The sequence below is a fragment of the Tachyglossus aculeatus genome, chromosome 5 (assembly GCF_015852505.1).
Source record: "Tachyglossus aculeatus isolate mTacAcu1 chromosome 5, mTacAcu1.pri, whole genome shotgun sequence".
In the NCBI taxonomy this organism is placed as follows: Eukaryota; Metazoa; Chordata; class Mammalia; order Monotremata; family Tachyglossidae; genus Tachyglossus; species Tachyglossus aculeatus.
In genome coordinates, this window is record NC_052070.1 from 67284745 (window position 1) to 67311983 (window position 27239).

Here is a 27239-nt window from a genome sequence, read left to right on the forward strand (position 1 = left end):
CTTTCCAGCCCATGCTCTATCCGCTGGTTCACTCCTTCACCAAATTCTGCTACCCAAATAGCACATGGTTCAATTATGAAGGTAGGTACAGAAACAAGTCAAGGCGGCAGTATCATGAAATAGAATCAATTACGTTTACTAAGTGCTTACTGTGTGCAGAGCACTGTACCAAGTGCAGAGAAGCAGCGTGGCTCAGTGGAAAGAACCCGGGCTTGGGAGTCCGAGATCGTGGGTTCAAATCCCGGCTCTGCCACTGGTCAGCTGTGTGACTTTAGACATCACTTAACTTCTCTGTGCCTCAGTTACCTCATCTGTAAAATGGGGATTAACACTGTGAGCCCCAAGTGGGACAACCTGATCACCTTGCATCCTCCCCAGCGCTTAGAACGGTGCGTTGCACATAGTAAGTGCTTAACAAATGCCATTATTATATTATTATTATAATATAATAGAGTTGCTAGAAATGTTCTCTACCCACAAAAACATTACAGGGGGAGAAAGACAATAGAAATAAATTATGGATATGCCCATAAATACTGTGGGCAGAACACTCTTTGAAGTACATGGCAGAGTACAATATAACAGAGTTGGTAGATATGTTTCCTGCTGAGAAAGAGCTTGCAGTAAAAGCAGCATGGCTTGGTGGATAGACAACCAGCCTGGGAGTCAGAAGGTCATGGGTTCTAATCCTGCCTCCACCAGTTGTCTGCTGTATGACCTTGGACAAGCCACTTAGATTCTCTGTGACTCAGTTCCCTCATCTGTGACTATGAGTCCTATGCAGGACAGAGACTGTGTCGAATCCAATTACCTTGTATCTACCCCAGCACTTAGAACAGTGCCTTGCACATAGTAAGTGCTTAATAAATACCATAATTATTATTATTAGAGAGGAATTTACAGTCTAGATGGGCTGTAGGACGGCCAATGATTTTACCTCTTAAGCACTTTGATGCTCACCCCGATCCCACAGAGCCTATGTACATATCCTTATACTCTACTTTTTCTTCTACACGTCATTTATTCCAATGTCTGTCTTCCCCTGTAGACTGTAAGCTCCTTATGGGCATGGATCAAGTCTAACAACTCTGTTGTATTGTACCTTCCCAAGCATTTAATATAGTGTTCTGCTCACAGTAAGCACTCAAATACCATTGATTGATTCACTGATTCCTTCATTTGTATGGCTGTGAAATTTAGGTTTAGGACCGTGACACCATATCAATTTCTTAATATTTTCTTTTAGTGATTTTTAACAGGGAATGGCAGTGAGTTTTTGGCTCTGTATCCTTGGTGCCTGCCCTCAAAGAATTTAAAAAAGAGAGACACCAAGGCTTAGTGGAAAGAGCACAGGCCTGAGAGTCAGAGAACCTTAGTCCTAATCCCAGTTCTGCCATTTTGCTGTGTGGACTTCGTCAAGTCAATTAACTACTTCATGCCTCAATTTCCTCATGGTTTAGTGGAACGAGCCCGGGCTTGGGAGTCAGAGGTCATGGGTTCGAATCCCAGCCCTGCCATTTATCAGCTGTGTGACTTTGGGCAAGTCACTTCACTTCTCTGGGCCTCAGTTCCCTCATCTGTAAAATGAGGATGAAGACTGTGAGCCCCACGTGGGACAACATGTTAACCTTGTATCTACTCCAGCCCATAGAACAGGGCTTGGCACATAGAAAGCACTTAACAAATACCATCATTATTATTATTATTAAGACTCTGAGCCCCACGTGGGACAACGTGTTAACCTTGTATCTACCCCAACCCTTAGAACAGTGCTTGGCACATAGAAAGCACTTAAATACCATTATTATTATTATTATTAAGACTGTGAGCCCCAAGTAGGACACGGACCAGGTCGAACCTGAGTATTTGTATCTATCCTGGTACCGAATACGGTGCCTGGCACATAGTAAACACTTAACAAATACCACTAAAAAAATAATATAATGAGGAGAGGGCAATTCAGTATTCCAGCATCATAGCAAAGATGCTCATATCATGCTTTCACTGAATGGAGTATGTCAGTAGATTAATAACTATTTCTGTAAGGTGAGCTGTAGTAATGGAATAGAATGGAAGCCAGGAGACAGAAACAGTAATTGTTTAGACACAATGAAGCAAACCTCAGATAACACAGCAGCAAAAGAAAAACCAGGCTGGCAATTAGTAATGGGGAGAATCTCTTATAGTACAGAGTCTTTGAGAAATATCACACAACCAAGGAGCAGAAGAGAAAACACCATCAAACCCCTGATGCAGCAAACATCAGCAAACATCATCTAAGGGCAACCTTTTCACGCAGACAATTCGTAAGGGATTATCTTTGGCTACCGTAGTACATATGGCTTAAATCTCCCCATTAGTAGTGTCACCTTGAACTCCAAGGGTAGCTTTATATTTTACAGCTACCTATCTATCTTTATAAATAGATATGCTTACCTGTCTATAGATAATATAACAAATACATATACACACACACACACATATCAATGTATATGTGCATATAACACAAGTATATATGGAGGTACATATATAATACATTTCATAAGATAAATATGCACACACACAGACACTCATGGAGCAGCGTGTCTCAGTGGAAAGAGCCCAGGCTCTGGAGTCAGAGGTCATGGGTTCAAATCCCGGCTCCACCAATTGTCAGCTGTGTGACTTTGGGCAAGTCACTTCACTTCTCCAGGCCTCAGTTGCTACATCTGTGAAATGGGGATGAATCCTGTGAGCTCCACATGGGACAACCTGATTACCTTGTCCCCCCCAGCGCTTAGCACAGTGCTTTGCACATAGTAAATGCTTAATAAATTCCATTATAATATATAAAAAGTACATATATTTTCAAGGTTGGTTAGTTTTCAGGACTAGTGAAATTAGCACTATCTGATCGATCTCTTTCCTGTGTTCAAAATGGTTGATGATTAAATGATAAAGATAGATTTTAAAAACATAAACAAGGGTAGATAGCAATGCCATTTAAATCAGAGGCATTTCATGTCGATTATTTAATGTTTGTAGATCTCAGACTACATTTAAAAGGAAACACTAAAAAGATACTATAATATCCTCATTTCCTTTATTGCCTCCAAGTCTCAGAAGATACAAAGGAACATAAGAAATATATTATGCAATTGGCATCACGAAAATTAATAGTTTACACTGGATCCAGGACATGAATGGGAAGCTAGATATCAAAACTAACCGTAACATCTCATTTCATGTTTATTTTCCACCGACTTCTGGATAAAATTTGTGCAGTTGCCTCTACCAAGTCACTTTGCCAAAGATTTACTTACCCTGATATATAATAAATATACATGGTGCACACAAGACACTTAAAGCAAAGACGCTTAACTCTAAGCTATCTGATAAATATAAACCCAAAGATTAATCAACCCAGCAATATTCGTTCGGGTAAGGGAAGGGGGTTGGGGAGACGCTCTGCCTCAAGACTCTCCAGCATCTGTAGACCTATTTCTTATCTCTTCCTTTCTCCCACTACCTTGGCTCACATTCTTTCCTCCTCCCGAGGTCACCTTCCAACTCAATTTCACTCTAGACAGTTCCATTTCTGATAAATAGCTTACAACTTTCCTCCTGTATTGAACTCCCTCCCTCCTCAAATCCACCAACACACATCTCTTTTTACCTGTACTAAGATACCTCTTCCAAAAGATGTTTGCCCTTTGGCTAATACTGCTCTCTTGTCTCCCTCATTAGATTGCATCATCCATTTTAAAGTTCAGAACACTGAGGCCCAGAGAAGGTAAGTGATTTGCCCAAGGTCACACAGCAGGTAAGTCGAAGAGCTGGGATTAGAGCCCAGGTCCTCTGAATCCCAGGCCCTATGTTCTTTCCCCTATGCCAAGCAGTTGTTGATGATGAGAAGGAGTGCATCCCCCTTCCAGTTCTGATTAGTCTGAGCTCTAAACTCTCGGCTCAGAATGGGACCTAGAAACCAAGCGGGTTCTAATGGAGGAAAGTGGTATGGGAATGTAGGAGGATATGGGAAGATACTTCCAGGAGGTATTTCCTAAATTTATTACCTTCTCCAAGATCATATCCTCTCAATTATCACCTCAGCACAGATGCGTTCCCAGCATCCATCCCTTTGTCCTTTCACAACATAGTTTGTATACACTACTCTTTAAGCACTTATTTACTTATCCATCCTTCCATTCTCTTTTTAGAACTAAATGAAGCTCTCTTTTTCCCCTTTTTGGTAGATAATTTTGTATCTCTTCTCCCTGATTAGGTTGTAAAATCCCTTAAGGCAGGGATTGAGTATTTCATCTCTCTGGTCTTCTACCCAGCACACAGTAGTACTATGCTCTGCAGAAATTTGTGTTTAATAAATACCACTGATTAATGGTTTGATACTGGAGAAAATTCATCTCCAATCTCCATTCATTCATTCATTCAATTGTATTTATTGAGTGCTTACTGTGTGCAGAGCACTGTACTAAGCACTTGGGAAGTACAAGTCGGCGACATATAGAGACAGTCCCTACCCAACAATGGGCTCACAGTCTAGAAGGGGGAGACAGGCAACAAAACAAAACATGTGGGCAGGTTTAACAACCCTATCTGATCAGCCTAATGTCTCCACCTCTGGCTCTCCCATCCCCTGGTCCTAAAATTGTTCTATTTTTCCATGAACCAAGACAGGATCAAAAAGACATGCTTATTTATATTTGGAATGGGTCAAACAATTGATGTCCTCTCATACTACTACTCTGACTGGTAAAGACAGAATGCTTTCGAAAGGCTGGGAAAAAGCTTTTGTTCTGCTGGTCATCATGAAGAAGAAAAAGGAGATGCAGGGAGAAAAGTGGAGGAGAATGGAACTGGGTTGCCTTTCTCTCCTGCAATTATTCCACTCATCTGCCGCTCTGATTATTTATCTGTTGCACAATTCTGAAATTTGGCCATCACAATGGCTATTTTTTTGAAAATAGTTGCACTAAAAAATGTCAGTAAAATGCAAGGTAATCATATTGTACAGTGAAATTTCTGGGAAAAAGCAGAATAGAAGACACGTTATCTTTCCTTCAGAAATAATTAACTGCTTCTGGAGATTAAAGGGAACAGGCCACGCTTATTTCATATAATTGAAAAACAAATTTATCATAGTTCTTGGGTACATTTATAATTTTTTTTAGCTAAGAAATATGTAAAATTAATCAGATCTTTAGCCTTAGCTCTATACCCATTTAAATCTAAGTTCATTTGAACAAGGTCAGAGTCAAATGATTGAAAAACAGAACAATGACAGTTCCTTCCTTACAGAAAGTATCTTATTTTTCCTCCTGGTACAGATGTTTTAGAAACAGAGAGGATCTCTGGAGAGATAGGATTAAACCCAATTTTTAAACCTGTGAAAAAGGAGTATGAGGGTAGGTGGCACTATTACTGCTGCTAAAAATAAACTCCAAGAAACTCCAATATACAGCAAAACTGAAACGTCATTCTTCTCTCAAGTATACTGAAAATCCTGTACGTTCTAATCAGAGGCATTTTCTTTAGGGAGTCTAGCAATATAATTGGCAATTTAAGATGTTTCTCCATCCGTCTCTCTTCCACTGCCACTCCCTCCTATGAAATAAGTAGAATTAAGCTTCAGACAAATGAACAGAGTAGCTTCAACAGTTGCCACGGTTTCAACTATCATCTCTATGCGGATGATTCCCAAATCTACATCTCCAGCTCTAATCTCTCTCCTTCTCTGCAGTCTTGTATTTCCTCCCGCCTTAAGGACATCTCTACTTGGAAGTCCTGTCAACACTTCAAATTTAACATCTCCAAGACAAACTCCTCATCCTCCAACCCAAACCCTGCCTTTCCCATCACTGTAGACAGCACCACTATCCTCCCTGTCTTGACATTATCCTAGATTCATCTCCCATTCAACCCACATATTTTATGTCACCAAATCCTAATCAGCCTTCACAACATCAGTAAAATAAGCCTTTTCCTCCAAACTGCTATTGATTCAAGCAATGATCAGATCCCACACCTTGACTACTGCATCAGTATTCCCACTGACCTCCCTGCTCCTGTCTCTCCTCACTCCAGTCCATAATTTACTCTGCTGACTGGATTATTTTTCCAAAAACACTTCAGACCATATCTTCCCTATCTTCAAAAACCTCCAGTAGGTTCCCATCCACCTCTGCATCCAACAGAAGCTCCTTGCCATTGGCAATAAAGCACTCAGTCAGCTTGCCCCCTCAGATCTTAACCCAATGATTTACTACTATATCCCATCCCACAAGCTTCATTCTTCTAATGGCAATCTACTCATTGTATCCCAATCCCTTCTATCTTGAGAAGCACAAAAGACTAGTGGAAAGAGTGTAGGCCTGGGAGTCAATGATGACTTGGATTCTAACTTTGACTCTACCACGTGTCTGCTGTGTGACTTTGAGTAAGTCGAAACTTCTCTGTGCCCCAGTTACCTCACCTGTAAAACAGGGATTAAATGCTACTCCTACCTACTTAGACTGTGAGGCCTATGTGGGACAGGGGCTCTCTCCAATCTAATGAACTTATATCTACCCCAGAGCTTAGAACAGCATTTGGGACGTAGTAAGTGCTTAAAAAGTGCTATTATTATTTTTATTACGATCATTATTATTACTACTTCCAACCCCATCCCTAAATCCTGCCTCTGACCCTGAACTCCCTCCCTCTTCATATTTGGCAGACAACCACTCTCCCCACCTTCGAAGCCTTATTTAAATCACATCTCCTCCGAGAGGGCTTCCTTGATTAAATACTCATTTTCCCTTCTCTCTTTCTCTTCAGCATCACCTATGCACTTAATGAATGTCACAATTACTGCATGTACTCTCCCAAGCACTTAGTAGAGTGCTCTGCACACAGTAAATGCTCCACAGACATTACTAATTGACTGATTAGAAGTTTTGCTGCCAACATTGTACAAACTTCATACTTTGAAAAGGGAGATTAGGGATCATCTAGATGTAAAGGGATGGTTGACATAACTTTCATAGGTCCTTCCAGTGCTCATTGGAAGGAATTGCATCTTTCTCTGTAACTCTCCTTTGCGTGTTCCACACTGGGAACCACTCAGTGTTGTTGACAGTGATTCAGTAATGACAATGAAACATTGTTTTACTTTAGCTGCCCATGAAGATAGATTTTTGCCCGGGGTGAATAATAATAATAATTTTGGTATTTGTTAAGGGCTTACTATGTGCCAAGCCCTGTTCTAAGCACTGGGGAGGATACAAGGTGATCAGGTTGTCCCATGTGGGGCTCACAATCTTAATCCCCATTTTACAGATGAGGTAACTGAGGCACAGGGAAGTTAAGTGACTTGCCCAAAGTCACACAGCTGACAAGTGGCAGAGCTGGGATTTGAACCCATAACCTCTGACTCCCAAGCCCGGGCTGTTTCCACTGAACCACGCTGCTTTTCTGCCACTTTGCCACCGTCTCGGGGAAGTGCCTGTCCACGCTACCAATTCCAAGGCAGGTTGGAACATGTTTGCAAAAGTCACAGGCCTCAACAGCTACTGTTTACAAAATTGATCACAGACACATTTCTATGTATCTACAGAGGTTGGATATGAACCCCACTCCTATCCCTCAAATACCTAAACTGGGAGATATTAGCTGTGCATGCAATTGATATTCATATCCCAGGCAAATGAAGCCCCCTTTACCCCAAGTCCCCTTTGATTTTGGCAACCCCAAAAGTCTGGTCCACACTGCTGGCTCTGCTTCACTTGGTTTTAAAGCAGTACTGAGCTCAAGAGGCCTGCAAACCAACTGGAGAGATTAATTCAATTCTTGAAGCCATATATTGTTCGAGGTGAAATCAGGAAAATGCCCACAGGTATTCCAGATGCCCTGCCTCCCACACAACACATGTTCAACCATTTCCAGAACACACGGCAACAGACACTCAGCTCAGAGATCCTTTCTCTGAGTGTAACAGGACTGTCAAATTGTCTAGCAAAATTATCTGTTGGCTCATAGCTGCAACCTTGAGGAAAAGGAACAGGAAAGGGGTAATGGCCAGGTATATGAAGGAAGACCCTACTCTACTTCTTCCGTATGCACCTCTGTATCATTCTGTACTCTCGATAACCCTGCTGGTGACACACTGAGGCCCCCATAGGTCCCCTCTACCCTGGGCTTAGTTGAATTCTGATCTGTGTCTTTCATGCTGTTTTCTGATTTATATGACTTTACCTTCCGCCAAACCCTTCTTCATTTTGTTTTTAGAATATTTAGATCATTTTCAGATTGTGAGCCCCTGGAGGACTGGGGATCATGTCTAACCCTAACCTGTTTGGTTTTTCCCCAGTGCTTAGTAGTGCTCTGCGCACAGTAGTGACTGCATGTCTCAGTGGAACGAGCACAGGCTTGAGAGTCAGAGGTCATGGGTTCTAATCCTGACTCCACCACTTGTCAGCTATGTGACTTTAGGCAATCACTTCACTTCACTGTGCCTCAGTTACCTCATCTGGAAAATGGGGATTAAGACTGTGAGCCCCATATGGGACAATCTCATTACCTTGTATCTCCCCCAGTACTTAGAACAGTGCTTGGCACATAAGCACTTAACAAATACCAAAATTATTATTATTATTAAATACTAATCCCTCTATGAGAAAATGTTGATTATCTTTCTGTACAGTTTAACCAACTAAACCTCAGTGATGATGACAATGCCAAAATGTACTAATAGAGTAAGGGCTGAACATGCCCTGCCTTAATGGGAAAAATCTATATGCACTCATTCAGCCTTATCACTGAGTTGCAAAAGGGGAAAAAAAAGTTTTTCTAACTGTTTGAAGCCATTTTACCCAACATGCCAATAAAGGCTATTGACAAGTAGTGTTTTGGTTCATGGGATGCCAGGAGAGAAAGATAGCTTGCTGAAGTTAAACAAGTAGAAGGTTATTACTAACAAACAATTACACTCCAGGTTGTATTGAATAGTGTAAGTTATTTGAATTCCCTGAGACTAATTGGAGTACTTTGGAAATCTCTGTGAAAGCTTATTCTCCAACTAAAAAATGTCTGTTTTCAGAGCAGCCCTGAAGACTTGTTCATCTTTATGCTGTCCCTGTAACATCGATCTTTTAATAATTTTTCAAGCCTTAGTGGTTATGAAATTTTTGTTCCAGGAGATGGGTTGGAAAGATGTAGGATAGTTGGCTGGCTGTTATAACTTTTTAAAAATGAAATTAAAGCAACATTTTAAAAATAGCATTAATGATGATACCACTATGAGGCCAAATTAACTTGACATAGATTAACTTTTATTCCAGTTTCACATCTCTTTAGCACACATTCCTGGGGCTCCTTTGGTGTCTACAGTAGGTCATATGGGAAGCCAGAATGCCTCTCCATCATCAGAATCATCATCATCATCATCATCTTCAGTAGTTATTCAGTAGCTACTATGTGCAGAGGAGTGTCTTAGATAATACCCACTAGACATAGAGGGCAAGCTCCCTGCTGCCCAAAAACCTACATTCGAATGGAGAAGAGAAGCAGACATCAAATGAAGAATATCAAATATGTAGGAGAAACTGAGAATAATTAAAAATAAACCCAAGGTGAGGAAGAACACAATTTAGGGTGATTAAAGAATGGTGAGGTGTCCGAGGAAAAAATGACTTTACTGGGCTGGTTGGGAATTGAACTGGTACAGGCCTCATAGAATATTTTAGAGGTACTCTGAGGAAGAGGAGGGACTGTCAGGTGGACATCATCAAAGCACTAGTCACATTTCCTTCTATTTCATTGGCAATGAGCTGGTAAACTGGTAGAGGGCTTTACTTTAACATGAATGTTGGAACAAATGTATTGCTGGGATTTTCTAAGGTCTATCTATCAAGCCCAGGGATGTGAAAATCTGTTATAATGAGTTGAGAATACATGCTTATACTGGATTATAAGGCCAAACATGATGTTCTTTCTGATTTTGAATTCAAGTAACTAGCTTTCTCACTGAAGAAAGTTTTGAGTTCAGTGTTTTCTCTCTGTGAGGAAGGGGGTGAAATTATCCAAACCTAAAATGGCCCCAGACTGAATTATTACACTTCAATGAATTCAAAACTAGAAGGGAAATCAGCTTACCTAAGGAATTTTAATGAGAAGTAGAGATGCTTTGTACAGGAAAGTTCTGTGCTTATTATTCTTATTTCTCATTTTGCACTAACCTACCCTGTAAAAAAAGGGAAAGGTAGAAAAATGTCCCTAAAGAGAATGAGGATTTTTGGCAAATGGTAGATCACTAGGAGGCCTGAATTCCAAAATTGGACTTTCTACAATGTGCAGCTTTTCACTTTGACTCCAACTCTTCAAGATTTGAAAACTCTCGCCATTTGAGGTGGGATGCTCTTGTTTCTCACTAATCAGTCAATCAGTGGTATATGTTGAGTGTTTACTGTGCAGAATACTGTACTAAGCGCTTGGGAAATACAATATAGCAGAGTTGGTAGACAACTTCCCTGCCCGCTAGGAACTAAAACTCTGCAAATACATACTAGCTACATAAATAGCAGTATAGTTCTGGTATTGAAGATTTTAGTGAAGAAGTGAAAAGTACCACCTTGGAAATTGACAGCAGAGATATAAATGGAGATCAACCAACCAGACTTCTATGCTGGGAAGAATTCCAAAAACATCACCTCAGGAGCCAGGGGACCAACAAGGCAAAGGGACTGGAAGATTTTCCCCTGGATTTGAACAATTCATCTTTTTCCCATGGTTCTGACATTCAAGAGCATCACAGAGCATGAGGCTCTCTTGCAAATGAGCTGTTCTATCTAGGAGTCCACCTATCACTTGAACTGGTAAATCTGCAATGGGTGTGAAGGGAGGTGCCCAGGCAGGACTCTTTAATTGAAGTGTCATGGATTTTTATGAGAGCAGGGTGCTGTCCCCATTGGCACTTGAATGTTGGTATTTTCTTAATGAAAACACACACAACTAACACACCCCAGTAACAACAATCCAGAATGGGCTTGGGACAGTTTGCATATAGGCTGCTGAGAGCTCCCGGTAACATCCTTCCTTGGTAGACCTCAACTTTTAATCTGAACATAAGGGGGCCGCTCTAATTTAAATGGAACCTCCTTCTAATCAAATGCTGATAATTATTACAGGAGTTATAGGCATAGGCATCCTCATCACTGCAAAGTGCTTCTAACCCCTGGACTAGATTTAGGGTGGAATTTTCAGAAGGGAGACAGGAGTTGCTTAATCCCTCATGGCTTTGAAGATGGAATGATCACTCTGACTCAGGGAGTGTCGAGCTCAATCAATAGGGGTTTTGCATTTTGCATTCGTGGTATGAATATGTGAATGAACCTTGACAATCTCAGAAATACTCATGCCCTGAAAATATCAGCAAATCAGGTAGCAATTACAATGATGAGCATATCTCTTCCACTCAGATAGAAATACGTGAACCGAATATACAGTTGAACACAAACCTGTAGGCAGGGAACATGTTTCCCAACTCTGTTACATAGTATTCTCCCTAACACTTTATACACCACTCTGCACCCAGGAAGAGGTCAATAAATATGATTGATTGCTATGTCAAAAAGCAACATGGATTAATCATGGTTCGGTGAAGTATTAGCCTAAATCAGAATGAAGTGTTTTCCTTCCTGTAGGAGGATTTGGCTCCGGGACATGGTGATTAGATGGTCAGGCCATTTCTATCCCCTAATTTGATTATCTCCCACCCTTATCGACCAAATATTTTCTTTGTCTTTTGGACAAGATGGAGAGGAGAGGCAGGCAAACATGGTAACTGCTAAAAAAGGAAACGGCAAGACCAAGAGGAAAGACTTCTGGCCTAGGAGCCTAGTCTGCTGTGTTACCTTGGACAAGTCAGTTAACATCTCCGCACTTCAACTTCCTCATCTGTAAAATGGGGATTAAATACCTATTCTCCCTGTTCCAGTGAGCCTCATGTGGGAATGGGACTGTATATGATCTGATTATACTGCATCTACCCCAGGGCATAGTTCAGTGCTTGACACATAGCAAGTGCTTAACAAGTTCCACAGTTACTAAAGACCTGCCCTAGCAGAAACCAAATCGACATGGCCTAATCGACACCTGTGTGTTAATATTCACATAGCAATTTATACCACATTATTGTGTCTCTGATCAGATTCTCCATCAAGTCCAGTCTCTGCCCCATCCTAATTGCTGCTGTTGACCGTAAATTCCTTCTCGCTGAAAAGGCAGACTGCTGTAAACATGGTGTCAGATTCCAGCTCTTAGAACAGTGCTTGGCACGTAGTAAACACTTAAAAAAGCTATTATTATTATTATTATTATTATTATTATTATTATTATTATTATTCCAAGCAACAATCCAAAACTCACAGCAGGGCAGCTGCCTGAACAACTTTCTTTATACTGCCACCTGGTGGGATTTAGTACCAACATCTTCAGTGTTTCAAAAAAAAAAAATCAAAAGAGAAAAAATTGATGTAATTTAAGAAAATTTCATGCATTTTCAATCCAATTTACCTGTGCCTTCCACACAGATATGACTTCCTTCTCTTTCCTCCCATCTGGTTAATGTAATTATTGCTTTCATATGGCAAAGCCATTTTCAGTAATAGCATTGTTTGTTACTATGGTTACAAATTTAACAGTACTTTGGAACATAAATCTATCATCTCTGAACAATCCTCTATTCCTTAAAGCCCCATCCTTCCATTCATCAGAAAGCAAGATTAATAGCAACATTAGTTTTCTGTCTTAGGGAAAGTGAGCTCCTACTTTCTCAGTTTGATTATATTTTAAGGTGCTTTAATCCTAGTCTAGACAGGCCATTGAAATTGCCTGATCCTGCACCATTCCCTTTTCTTTAGATTTTCCTTTTTGCTGCCATTTGTCATCTCAGGACACAAAGAGCAACACCAAGAATGGCTAGCGATCTTTCTTCCTCCCTCCAAAGAAAGGAATGAAAGTGGGTTGAGGGTCTGAATTTGTCATTTTCAATACCTCTTTTGTTAACTTTCTCCTGGGCAGTTTACTTTCCAGTCAAAATAGTGACTGGACGAGGAAATTAGTGACGAGGAAATGAGCTCTCTGGAGTCAGGTTCTTTGGATGTGATATCTTCATCTCACCCATTCAAACCACCACCCCTTGTTTTCTGACACACTGGGATTCGTCATCTCCCTTCCCGAAAACACAAAGGTCACAGCTGGGTTTTCTCTACCCCCTCAAGTAAATGGAAAATTGGCTCATTTTTTCATTGAGGATGACACCCAGACATAATCCTATACATAATCTAATGGAATTCCAGGCTTAATTAAAAAAATTATAAAAGGTTACTTGTTCCCTCAGTTACTGGCAGGAAAAGAAAATGTCAATGTCAAATGTATTTGTTGAGCACTTACTCTGAGCAGAGCACTGTACTGAGTGTTTGGGAGAAGCAGAATGGCTCAGTGGAAAGAGCATGGGATTTGGAGTCAGAGGTCATGGATTCAAATCCCAGCTTTGCCAATTGCCAGCTGTGTGACTTTGGGCAAGTCACTTAACTTCTCTGTGCTTCAGTTCCCTCATTTGTAAAATGGGGATTAAGACTGTGAGTCCCCCGTGGGACAACCTGATCACCGTGTAACTTCCCCAGAATTTAGAACAGTGCTTTGCACATAGTAAGTGCTTAATAAATGCCATTATTATTATTATTACAACACAATAAAATATACACTATCCCTGCCCACAAGATGCTTGTAGTCCAGAGGGGAGAAAGACATTAGAATATTTACAGCAGATAAGCCCATGAGTGTTATGTGGGAAGTGAAAATCAAAGTGCTTGAAGGGTTACAGACCCAACTACACAGGCAAGCCACATGGGAGGGCAAATAGCTAAAATAATGCAGAAGAGAAGGTAAGTAGGGGACACTGAGGGCTTAGCTAGGAAGGCCTCATGGAGAAGATATGATTTTAGCATGGCTTTGAAGATGGGAAGAACGGTGTCTGTCAGACATGAATGGGGAGGGAATTTCAGACCAGAGGGGAGGTTGTGGACAAGGGCTCGGCAGTGTGAAGGATGAGATAGAGGTACAGCGAATAGGTTGGCATTAGAGGATCGAAGTGTGGAGCCTGGGTTGTAGAAGCAGAGCAGTGAAGTAACGTAGGATGGAGAAAATGAATTAAGTGCCTTAAAAGCCACAGTTAAGGGGGTTCTATTTGAAGCAGAGATGGATGGGAAACCACTGGAGGTTTTTGGAGATGTTGCTTTAATGTGGGTTCGGTATTTTTGTACCAACCAGTCTCCTCCTCTTCCCCAAGAGCGTGCCAGGTTGGTAGCCCATTGGTAAAACTCAAGTTCTTACTAACTAGCCATGTCATTCAAATTTGTTATCACAGAGAAGGTACATGATTATTTACACCACCCACATGACAGGATAATTCGCGGTTATATAATTTCATGGTAATTACAGCTGGAATCACCACGTAGAAACTGGGCAACTTCTGATGCACATAATTACCAACAACTAGCTACTACGGAATCACCATTAATGACATGACTAGTTGTTTCCTCGCAAGAAAGAGAGGGTTATGTAAGAGATTTGATTTTTCATTCCCAATTAACTGAAAGGATAGGAAGCTTTAGATTCAGGGACTTATTATTTTTTTTTTGGTGCAGAGAAGGAGGTGGTTGTGCCGGTTCGTCCTGTCTCTGGGCATGCCCAGAGCTCCTTCTGGGCAGGGAGGGGGCAGAGGCAGGTTGTATGATCGCCAGCTAGCCAGCACTGTGTAGGGCCTGGCTCTTGGTAAAATGTGCTGTGCTAGAGGCAGGTGGGGCCCACATGCATTGGGAGCAACAGGTGTGGATATTAACCTGGCAGAAGGGTGTGTTGGAGGCATTAATATGAGGGAGAGGCTGGGTGGACGGCTCAGAGCCAAAACAACAGACTCTCACCTCAAAGGCCATGAATTATAATTCTGGTTTCATCAAGAATGTCTTGAAGGACCTTGCTTTGGCTTAATGGATCACAGGTTCCTTACTCCTGAAATGGAGAGAACCCAACCACATTATCGAAAAACACTCTTCTAAAAACTGAAAACAATTGCATTGAAGAGGCCGTCTCATTAAGGCAATTAGGTTTTATTTTTTCCTGAACATGATGTGGGCTGGTTTGTTATACACCCAATGGATAGAATTGACCACAGATATTTTCATCTTCAAAAACAAAGGTCAGAGATATGTATGTACACTTATTGACTGCTGAATGATAACTAAGAGAAGTATTTCCCTCTTTTTGGCAATCACTCAATGGCATTTATTGAGTCACTTCGGGCAGAGAACTCTATGAAGCACTAGCTTTCCCATTTCCCTTCAATTTTCTTCTCCCCTGCCCTGTCAACCTTTTCTTTCCCTGTTACATCTCTAGCTCTCTATCTTTCCATTTTCCTTCTTTCTAACAGTCTGCCTTCAGCTCTGCTGCCCCTAGACATTTGGAAAATCTGGTCTTGGTACCTTAATTGAGGCTCACTCTGGCCCCCTGCTACAGAGTCTCTACAGAACACAAGATTCATGATTTCAAGTAATGTCTCCTAAAAATTTCTTTCAACTTCTCAGGTAATGGAAGGGGTGCAATTATTGTCATAATCATCTTCATTACTGTTATCTAGTAATAGAGAAGCAGCGTGGCCTGGTGGAGAGATCATGGACCTCGGTGTCAGAAAGACCAGGGATCTAATCCCTGGGTCTGCTGTGTGACCGTGGGCAAGTCACTTTACTTCTCCGGGCCTCAGTGACCTCTTCAAATGGGAATTATGACTGCGAGCCCTTTGTGGGACAGGGACTGAGTTTACATCTACCCCAGCGCTTAGTACAGGGTCTGTCACATAGTAAGCACGTAAATACCACAACTATTACTTTGATAATTCTTAGGAAAGTACCAGTCTGATCACAGCTTTGCAAATAAATTAGTACGTGTTCTAGTGGCTGGTAGTATCCAAATGTTCAAAGAGAATTCTCAGGGTATTTCCAGCCCCTTCTGCACAGCAGATTCATTCATTCAGTCGTATTTATTGAGTACTTATTGTGTACAGAACACTGTACTAAGCACTTGGGAAGAACAAGTTGGCGACATATAGAGACAGTCCCTACCCAACAATGGGCTCACAGTCTAGAAGGGGGAGGCAGACAACATATTAACAAAAGAAAATAAATAGAATAGTAAATATGTACAAGCAGGGGCCACAGTTGCACAACACTTCCTATTTCCTACATTGCATTGTTATAAATTGTCAGTTTCTCAGCTTTGGACTGTCTCCCAGCCCAGGGTTTCCCTCCTTCGGGCTACATCTGTCCCTCTGCAAACATCATACATCTTCGAAGGTGCTTTTCAGAGCTTCCACATTCAAACCTAAAAGAGACAGCTCGACAAACTGGCCCAGCCAGAAGATGCAAGATTACGGGTATGGTAACAGGAAGCAGAACGCTTTGTTGGTCATCACCAAAAACCAAATGAACAGAAACAGATGAGGTACTGCTAATTTGTTAAGTGCTTACTATGTGGCAGGCACCATACTAAGCATCGGGGTGGATACAAGTAAATTGGGTTGGACACAGTCCCTGTTCCACGTGGGGCTCGCAGCCTCAATCCCCATTTTACAGATGAGGTAAATGAGGTCCAGAGAAGTGAAGTGACTTGCCCAGGGTCACACAGCAGACAAGCGGCAGAGCAGAGAATAGACCCCATGACCTTCTGACTCTCAGCAGGCTCTATCCACTATGCCATGCTGCTTTTGGAAACGCTTCTGAACAATCAATTGATCAATCTATCTAATTTATTGAGTTCCTACTGAGAGCAGACCATGTACTACGGACTTGGAGGAGAACAATATAACCGAGTTGGTAGACATATTCTCTGCCCACAAGGAGCTTACAGTCTAGAAGACCCCTATCAGGAAGGGATGGGGGTGGACCACATGGGGCCTCCCAGAGATGAAGGTGAAGCCAACCGTTTCGACATTTGCTAGGAGAGATGCAAATTACCTGATGACAAAGCAAAAGGCAAGAACTTTGGGAGCTCTGCCACTGACTCCCTGGTGATGATGAAAAAGTTTCCTAATTTCCTTGGAGATGGATTCTACATTGAGATTCCCTTGCAGCATAAAGGGAGGGGTATTTCATGAAGGTTTACTAGCTTAAGTTGTGGAAGATGTCCAAGTGCTGGGGCACGCAGCAACATATCGCTATTAGCAAACAAAGGGAACCGAATCAAGGGCCGGCATCCCCAGGCGACGTGCCAGAACACGGCACGCGGCGACCTCCCATCGAACAAGGCACCGATCACCAAGCATGCTCCTGCCGTCCTTAGTCCAGGCCCTGGCAAGGGTCCCAGGCTTACTTAGGCTTACTCTACCGCTCTGCCTAACCCCATCAAGGGCTGAGCCCTTAGAATCTTTCTTGGAAGACTCTACCCGGAGCGCCGTGTGGGCCAGATTTCCAAAGGGGTCGAACATGTGGGTAGGGACCATACGATTTTCTTCTGTATGATGCCTAGAGCATGTGAGCCCCAAATGTAATCCATACCCGCTAGACTGTGGGGTGGCTAAATAAGGCGTTGTAAGTCATGGTGGTCGGGAGCTCTCATCTCTGCCTCATAAAATACTAATTATGGTTTTTGTTAAGTACTCTACTATGTGCCAGGCACTGTTCTAAGTGCTGGGGTAGATACAAGATAATCAGGTTGGACAAAGTCTCTGTCATCATCATCAATCGTATTTATTGAGCGCTTACTATGTGCAGAGCACTGTACTAAGCGCTTGGGAAGTACAAATTGGCAACATATAGAGACAGTCCCTACCCAACAGTGGGCTCACAGTCTAAAAGAACCACATAGGGTTCACAGTCTTAACCCCCATTTTACAGATGAGGGAACTGAGGCACAGAGAAGAGAAGTAACTTGCCCAGGGTCATGCAGCAGACAAGTGGCGGAGCAGGGATTAGAACCCATGACCTTCTGATTCCCAGGTCTGTGCTGTATCAACTAGACCATGCTGTGCGGCCTTGGGAAAGTCATTGAAATTCCCTATGCCTCAGTTTCCTCAACTGTAAAGGAAAGGTTAAATCCTACTTCCTCCTACTTAAGACTGTGAGCCCCAAGTAGGACAGGCTGTGTCCAATCTGATTATCTGATATTTACCCCAGTGCTTTGCACAGTGCACGGTGCATAGTAAGCACTTAACAAGTATCTTTAAGGTGTTGTAATGACTGAGGCAGCTATTAAGAAGAAACAACCATTCACTGGTCACAGCTCTTGACCTTATAGATTTTCCTTTATTGATCTAGGCTTTCTAAGCTTGTAGAAATTCTGCCCTCTTCCTCCATCACCCCCACAAAATTTTATGAGCGGATTCACTTGTAAAACCCCTTCCACACTTCTCTTTTGTTCTTCCATTTGAGCCCAGCCCACTGGAAAAGCATTGTACAGTGCCCTGGCTGGATCTACAAGTCCTCTTTTCCGTTCAATTAATGAGCCATAAATAACCCAATGAAGGTGTCAACAAAGAGTGTAATTTATCATACCTTGTCAGAGGGGCGATCCTTGCGAGGCAAATGTTCATTCACAGTCAGGTGTTACATGTTAAGATTTATTCCTGGCCCGGTTCCTCCCGCCCCCCACCAAAATTTATCTTCTGCAGAAACCCTCACAGGTGTGCTGCTTTGACAAATAAGCTGTGAAGTCTGGTATTCATCACAAGCTGGGCTTTGTGGGGAAGGAGGCAGCAGGAAATAAATTTATTTTAGAAGGAAGATACTTGTGATTCAACAAGCTCAGGGGTACACAACCAGGAAGGGAAGCTCATTATTTTTAACCTCCCCATGACTGTGAAAGGAGAAAATCAGATACCCCAGCTGGTAGAATAAAACCAGACCTTGCTTCATTGCTTCCAACCTGGCTAAAAACCGACCAGGTCATTCCTAGTTTCATTCAGACATGAGTTGGTGAACGTTTCTGCTGTCCTCCCTCATGAAAGGTTAGATTTTTGTCCTTTTGACTTGAGCTGACTCACGTCGACCAACTCTACTGTACTGTAACAATAATAATAATAATAGCATTTATTAAGTGCTTACTATGTGCAAAGCACTGTTCTAAGAGCTGGGGAGGTTATAAGGTAATCAGGTTGTCCCACAGGGGGCTCACAGTCTTCATCCTCATTTTACAGATGAGGGAACTGAATCACAGAGAAGTTAAGTGACTTGTCCAAAGTCACACAGCTGACAATTGGTGGAGCCCGGATTTGAACCCATGACCTCTGATTCCAAAGCCCGTGCTTTTCCCACTGAACCACACTGCTCCCACATGATTGATAGAGTGTTCTGCACACAGTAAGAACTCAATAAACACCATGGCTTAATGGATCGCCAGTCCATTGCTATAGTTTTTCATTATCCTAAAGTACCGTGCACAGATTCCCCAAGCTGAGACTCCTCTCCCCTTCCCCACTCCCCTGTCCTGTACCCAACTACCAGGGTGAGGTGGGGGGTAAAGCTTGACATTGGTCATCAAGTGCTTAGTACAGTACTTTGCACACAGTAAGCACTCAATAAATAGGATTGAATTGAATCCAAAAGAGTTAACCATCAAGGGAGTGGGCAAATGAAGTACCTGAGCATACAGCAGGACCAAATTACATCGTCTTTCTCCCTATCATCTATATGTGATAAATAAGTTGTTCACCTATCTATCAACAGTTGATAGGTGGCCTCAAGGGAGAGGAGGGAGAAAAATTTTAACTTTGTGGGCAAAAGCAGGGTACATGCAGCTCAGAAGATCCAATAATCCATATTCCTGATCGCTGCCCTCCCCCACACCAAAACACACACACCCCAGGACACTCTGCCATGATATACTGTTTCTGCATTGTATCTATCTCCAACAATGAGTACAGTGCTTGTCACATAGTAAGCGCTTAACAAATACCACAATTACAACAACAATACTACCTTTCTGGGGGCCAAAGTGGATGCCACCTGTCCAGACTACAGGTAGGGAGACAATGCCAAGGACAGAGTGAGCAGGGTGGGAGAAACAGTATGGCACAGTGGATAGAGCACAGGTCTGGGGGTCAGAAGGTCTGGGTTCATTCATTCAATCGTATTTATTGAGCGCTTACTGTGTGCAGAGCACTGTACTAAGTGCTTGGGAAGTGCAAATCGGCAACATATAGAGACGATCCCTACCCAACAACAGGCTCACAGTCTAGAAGGGGGAGACAGACAACAAAACAAAACAAGTAGACAGGTGTCAATACCTTCAAAATAAATATAATTATAGCTATATAGATATCATTAATAAAATAGAGTAATACATATGTACAAATATACCCAAGTTCTGTGGGGAGGGAAAGAGGGCAGGGCAGAGGGAGGGGGGCGATGGGGAGTGGAGGAGGAGGAAAGGAAAAGGGAGGGCTCAGACTGGGAAGGCCTCTTGGAGGAGGTGAGCTCTCAATAGGAATTTGAAGGGAGAGAGTTTGGTGGATGTGTGGAGGGAGGGCATTCCAGGCCAGAGGTAGGATGTCCAGAGGTAAGACGTGGGCCTGGGGTCGATGGTGGGACAGGCGAGAATGAGGTACAGTGAGGAGGTTACAGTAGAGGAGTGGAGGGTGCAGGCTGGGCTGGAGATGGAGAGAAGGGAGGTGAGGTAGGAGGGGGTGAGGTGATGGAAAGCCTTGAAACAGAGTGAGGAGTTTGGGCTTGATTCGAAGGTTGATAGGCAACCACTGGAGATTTCTTATCCCGACTCTGTCACTTGTCGGCTGTGAGACCTTGGGCAAACCACTTCACTGGGCCTCATTTACCTCATCTGTGAAATGGGGATTGAGACTGTGAACCCCATGTGGGACAGGGACTGTGTCCAATCCAATTTGCTTGTATCCACTTCAACACTTAGTACAGTGCCTGGCACACTGTAAGCATGTAATATGATTTTTTTTTTAAAAGAAAAGGTAGGGCCTGCCATTTGTGTCAGCTGGGGAGGGACAGGAGGTTTAAATTATTCAGGTGCTCATTCCAAGAGGCCCAGCTTCAGCATTCTTCTATCATTCTTCCTCATAGTTCCACCTGAAAGCACAGGGTGGAAACTTGACCTTAAGGAGATTTGGTATAGTATTAATAATAATTATGGCATTTTTTAAGTGCTTACTATGTGCCAAGCACTGTTTTAAGTGTTGGGGTAGCTACAGGTTAATCAGTTTGTCCCACGTGGGGCTCATAGTCTTAATCCCCATTTTACAGATGAGGTAACTGCGGCACAGAAAAGTTAAGTGACTTGCCCAAGGTCACAGAGCAGACAGGTGGCAGAATGAGGATTAGAACCCACATCCTCTGACTACCAAGCCCGTGCCATTTCCACTAAGCCACGATGTTTCTCTGAGTGACAGTAGAGACACGTGCTGGGTCTTCCAGAGCCTGGTTACGACCTTTCCCACCATCAAAATTCTCTCTGAGCCTTTCATGTCTTCTAAAACGCTTGGGTTGGCTTTGTTTTGTTTTTCAGTCAATAAAGCAGGCTGGTTGGACATTCCTAAACGTGCTCCAAAAACCAAACCCACAAAACTCCAAAGCCACCACATTTCAGTGTTCTAAATCTGGCACAGTGAAGACTCCCATCTTTATTTCATCCCTGGATTCCCTGGTGGGACTGAATATTTCAGATTGTAGTTTTATTTAGATCCACTGCCAGTTACTTCAAACGACAAATAACCAAAACACGTCCCGTAACAAGAGATATGCAAAATTCTGACGGAAAAATACCAGAGCACAGAAAAGTGTTATGAAACATTAAATGCGATTCCTTCTTGCAACCTGAATTGCTGTGGTAATGGCAACACCAGAATAACTGGTGGAAGATCTCCAGGTAAGTGTGCTTGGCAGGGAGTGGACTTGAATTACCTTTGGCATCCAGCTTCCCAGAATTTGGCTTTAAGCAGAAGTTTGCAGTAGACTGAGCTCTGGACCTAGGCTGATTCCTTAAATGCACTCTGTTTGGCTCAATATAAATCTAGATTTGCTTTTTATGTGGCTTCTGTTCCCATAATTCTGGACTCTGACAGTGCCTTTCAAACGTTTCCAAACAATGAATACCCCATTAGAGGTTCAAGTTATAACTGGAACAACCTGGCTCATTTATTAATTTATGTTTGTTTAGAAAAGTAAATGAATTTAGTAACCAATTTAGTTCCATACTCATCTGAGTAAATCCTGGGCTATTGACGATGAGGAGGGTGCTGGGACATTTGTGTATTTGTGAGCTAATCTTATCCTTGTAGAGGCAGACCTTGATTTAACAACCTCTTGATTTATGAAGCAGATGACAGCATGGCTCAGTGGAAAAAGCCTGGGCTTGGGAATCAGAGGACGTGGGTTCTAATCCCGGCTCCGCCACTGATCAGCTGTGTGACTTTGGGCAAGTCACCTCATTTCTTTTTGCCTCAGTTACCTCATCTGTAAAATGGGGATGAAGATTGTGTGCCCCATGTGGGACAACCTGATTACCTTGTATCTACCCCAGAGCTTAGAACATAGTTAAGCGCTTAACAAATGCTATTATTAGTAGCGCTTAGTACAGTGGTCTGCACACAGTAAGCGCTCAGTATGATTGAATTTCCAAATGTACAGACTCTTTCAGCTTTACCAACACATTGGTTTAACTTTATGATGTTTGAACTTTCAGCCCCTTGTAGACTATAAACTCCTTGTGGTCAGAGATCCTGTCTACCAAATCTGTTTTATTGCACTTTAACACGTGCTTAGTACAGTGCTCGGCACACAGTAAAACACTTAACAAATACCACTGGTTGATGACACTAGCCATCTCCAAGGCACCAGCTCCTCTTGCCTGCATTTCAGTGTTTCAGCAGAGATAAAATAGCCACATTGACCCTCTCTTCTGACTGTCCCTTATGGTCAAGTAACCCCATTTCTTCCCCAGCCCCTAACCTTTTCCGCATCCCCCCTTTAAATTTTTCTCCCAATTTCTCCCCAAATAATTTCCCTGCTTCCTCAAGGCTTCTGTGCCCCTCCTCAAACATTCTAATTCTGGTGAAGTAGGAGTTGACTTTTCTATCGTGAAATCTCTGTGACTCAATATAAATACATTAATGCAGGTTCATTACTCACCTACAATTGAATGTGGAAACAATTCTGGTTAATTTTTGTTAAAAAAAAAAAGTAGGCATCAGATCTCAGTTCCAGTACTAATTTCATATTTACGACATTATTCCTCTGAGAAAGCTGGTTGCAATGTTATAACCCCAGACACAGTTTTCAAGAACCAATTACCAGTCCCTCACACTTTCCCTGCTTCTAAACCTGAGGCTCAAGATGACAGGCTCTCGTCTCCCCATTCCTCAATTCTTAGTTTTTCATTCACTCATTCAATTGTATTTATTGGGCACTTATTGCATGCAGAGCACTGTACTAAGGTGTTGGGTGAGTACAATATGACAATAAACAGACACATTCCCTGTCCACAATGAGCTTACAGTCGAGAAGACAAGCCTCCTTGTCTGCTCCCTCCTTCTTCCCCAATAGCTCCTCCTATCACATAATGACTCTCCCACACTTCAAAGCCTTACTGAAAGCACATCTCCTCCAAGAAACCTTCCCTGGCTAAACCCTCCTCTCCTCTTCTCCCACTCCTTCTACTCCGCTCTCACTTACTCCTTCATTCATCCTCCCTCCCATCCCCACAGAACATGTGTATATATCCATGTATATACATAATTTATTTATTTATACTATTGTGTTTCTCCCCCTCTAAACTGTGAGTTCATTGTAGGCCGGAATGTGTCTGTTCATTGTTTTATTGCACTTTCCAAGCACTTAGTACCGTGCTTTGCACACAATAAGCACTCAATATGATATTTTTTTTAAAAAAAAAAGCTCCCCAGCTTCAATGGGCAGCTTACTGAGGCAAGGTGACCTATCTGGTACACTGCTAAATACCAGTCAGTCCATATCATACCACCTGTACTACTATAAACACGCAATCACCTCCACCACCAACCTTCCCCACCCCCTGAATACTCAGTGTTGGGGTGGGCCAAGGGCATGGTTTCACACTGTTTTTTAATTAGAGCTCAATCAGAATCTAGATTCCTCCTCACAACTTCTAATAATAATAATGATGATGGCATTTGTTAAGCACTTACTATATGCCAAGCATTGTTCTAATCACTGGGGTAGATACAAGGTAATCAGGTTGTCCCATGTCGGGCTCACAGTCTTAATCCCCATTTTACAGATGAGGTAACTGAGGCACAGAGAAACTAAGTGACTTGCCCAAAGTGGCAGAGCTGGGATTAGAACCCAGGACCTCTGACTCCCAAGCCTGTGCTCTTTCCACTAAGACATGCTAGTCCTGAATGGCTGAGAAAGAATGGGAGATGGAGGTAGATCTCCATAGGCAGGGTGAGGGGTAGACATGAGCAACAAAAATTATGGCATTTATTAACAAATTGTAAGCTCCTTTGTGGACAGGGACTGTGTCTAACAAGTCTATTGCTTTCCAAGTGCTAGGACAGTGCTCTGCACACAGTAAGTGCTCAATCAATGCCACTGATTACTTGATCAGATCAGACACTGTTCCACTTGAGACCTCATTATCTAAGCGTTGGGGACAGCAGATGTTTCATCCCCACATAACAGATGAGGAAACTGAGCCACCAGTAAGTTTAGTGACTTGCCCAAGGTCACAGTTGCAAGTTGTTGACAGAGCAGGGACTAGAATATTGTTCTCTGGACTCCCAAGCCTAGGCTCTTTTGGCTAAGCCACCATATGAAGTCAGGGAGATCTTCCAGGGCAAGCCCCAATCCTTCAACAAGTGGATAAACTAACTCAAGATATTCCTCCTTGGAATCTAGAGTCTGAACAGTGCTTGGCACATAGTAAGTGCTTAACAAATACCATCATTATTATTAACAACAGCCCTGACTGAATTCAAACCAATTCCCTAGAAGAGCTGGTCCTGCTTTCACATCCTCAGTATTGAATCGCTGGAATTACAACATGGCACCAAACTTGTCTGATACGATTGATTCCACCTATAAAAGCCCCAAAACTAAAACAGACATTCACAACCTCACAAAAAGAAGCTATAAATGTGGCTTCCATCCCAGCAAAATGTTTTATTTATCAACTGTTATTATTTGGGGTACTTAACAAGCACTTACTATGTGCCAGCACTGAACTAAGCTCTGGTGTAGATACAAAATAATCACATTAAGACATAATCCCTGCTCCACACGGGTCTCACAATCATGCACACTGTAGGTGCTTAATGAATGCTATTATACAACTAAAAGGCAGGGAGAGGAGATAGTCCCATTTTACAGGTGAAACTGAGGCCTAGAAAAGTAAAGTGACTTGTCCAAGGTCATGCAGAAGAGCTTGGCCAAAACTCAATTCTTTTGATTACCAGTCCCATTGCCCTTCCCTTGCTCATAAGAGCAAGTTGGATCTTGCCCCTCATTTTTTTAAAATGATATTTGTTAGGTGCTTACTTTGTACCATGTACTGTAATAAGCACTGGGATAGATACAAAGTAATCAGGTTGGACACAGTCTATGTCCAACATGGGACCCACGGTCTTAATCCCCATTTTATGAATAAGGTAACTGAGGCACAGAGAAATGAAGTGATTTGCCCAAGGTCACACATCAGGCAAGTTGCAGAGCTGGGATTAGAACTCAGGTCTGAGAGTAAGGGAGTAAAGAGAGCAGAATCAGCGTGGCTCAGTGGAAAGAGCATGGGCTTTGGAGTCAGAAGTCATGGGTTCAAATCCCGGCTCTGCCAATTGCCAGCTGTGTGACTTTGGGCAAATCACTTGACTGCTCTGTGCCTCAGTTACCTCATCTGTAAAATGGGGATTAAGACTGTGAGCCCCCGTGGGACAACCTGATCACCTTGTAACCTCCCCAGCACTTAGAACAGTGCTTTGCACACAGTAAGCGCTTAATAAATGCTATTATTATTATTATAGATCCTTCTGACTCCTCGACTGTGAGCCCACTGTTGGGTAGGGACCGTCTCTATATGTTGCCAACTTGTACTTCCCAAGCGCTTAGTACAGTGCTCTGCACCCAGTAAGCACTCAATAAAACCCAGAGCTTAGAACAGTGCTTTGCACATAGTAAGTGCTTAATAAATGCCATCATTATTATTAAATACGATTGATTGACTCTATCCATTATGCCATACTGCTTCTACTCTCTTTACTCCCTTACTCTCAGTCTGCCTCAGCAGAGTTAACACAATTCCCACCCCAAAATGCTGGTGCGTAGTGATGCTCAAATTTCTCCGCACAGGTGGTTTGCTCACGATTAAAGTTCCCAGGGAGGCCCAAATGGACAACTCTCTTTCTGGACAGTGAATTTCTATACTCAAAGGCAAGGGAGCAGACGACTGCTTCTTTAAACTTAGCCTAAGTCACGCCAGTTTGGCTTGCCTGAAAGCCACAGCCCGGTGTGCGACTCCCTTCAGATCTCACAAACTCCACAACATTATGCTGGGTTGTCACCCGGTGGGGAAAACCCTCCCAGGAAACCGCAGCTCCCTCCAGTGACTCAGGAGGTGGTGCTCGTTGCTGTGAATCATTACCCAGCCCCACATGCCAAGATCACTCCCAAGCTTGAAAGGCCCTTTCTTGGCGGCAATGTGGATCTCTGAATTATTAACTACCTTAGAGGCCTTTCAGGGAGTCTACAAAGTGTCACTACTTGAATTGGTCACACTCGCATCGGGGTAGTTTTAACCCATCTTTTTCCATTCTTACATAGCTTTCAATGGTGGGTGGGTTTTTTTTTCCTCTCTGAGTGTGGTTGAGGGCAGTTAAAACAACAACAAAAAAACATGATGCTTCTCACACCAGAGTGGATGACATTTGCAGGATGCTAAGTGGCCCGGTGGCTGACACTAAAGCAAAACTTCCAGGTGGAAAAGAGAGAGCATTAAGAATGATAATGAACGGTAATAATCATGATGATAATAATGTGGTAACAGTATTTGTCAAGTGCTTACTATGTGCCAAGTACTGTGCTATGTGCCGGGGTAGACACAAGAGACTCAAGTCAGACACTGTTTCTGAACCACATGGGGCTGGTGTCCTAAGTGCCCCTCATGGGAAGCAGCATGGTTCAGTGGAATGAGCACGGGCTTTGGAGTCAGACGTCATGGGTTCAAAT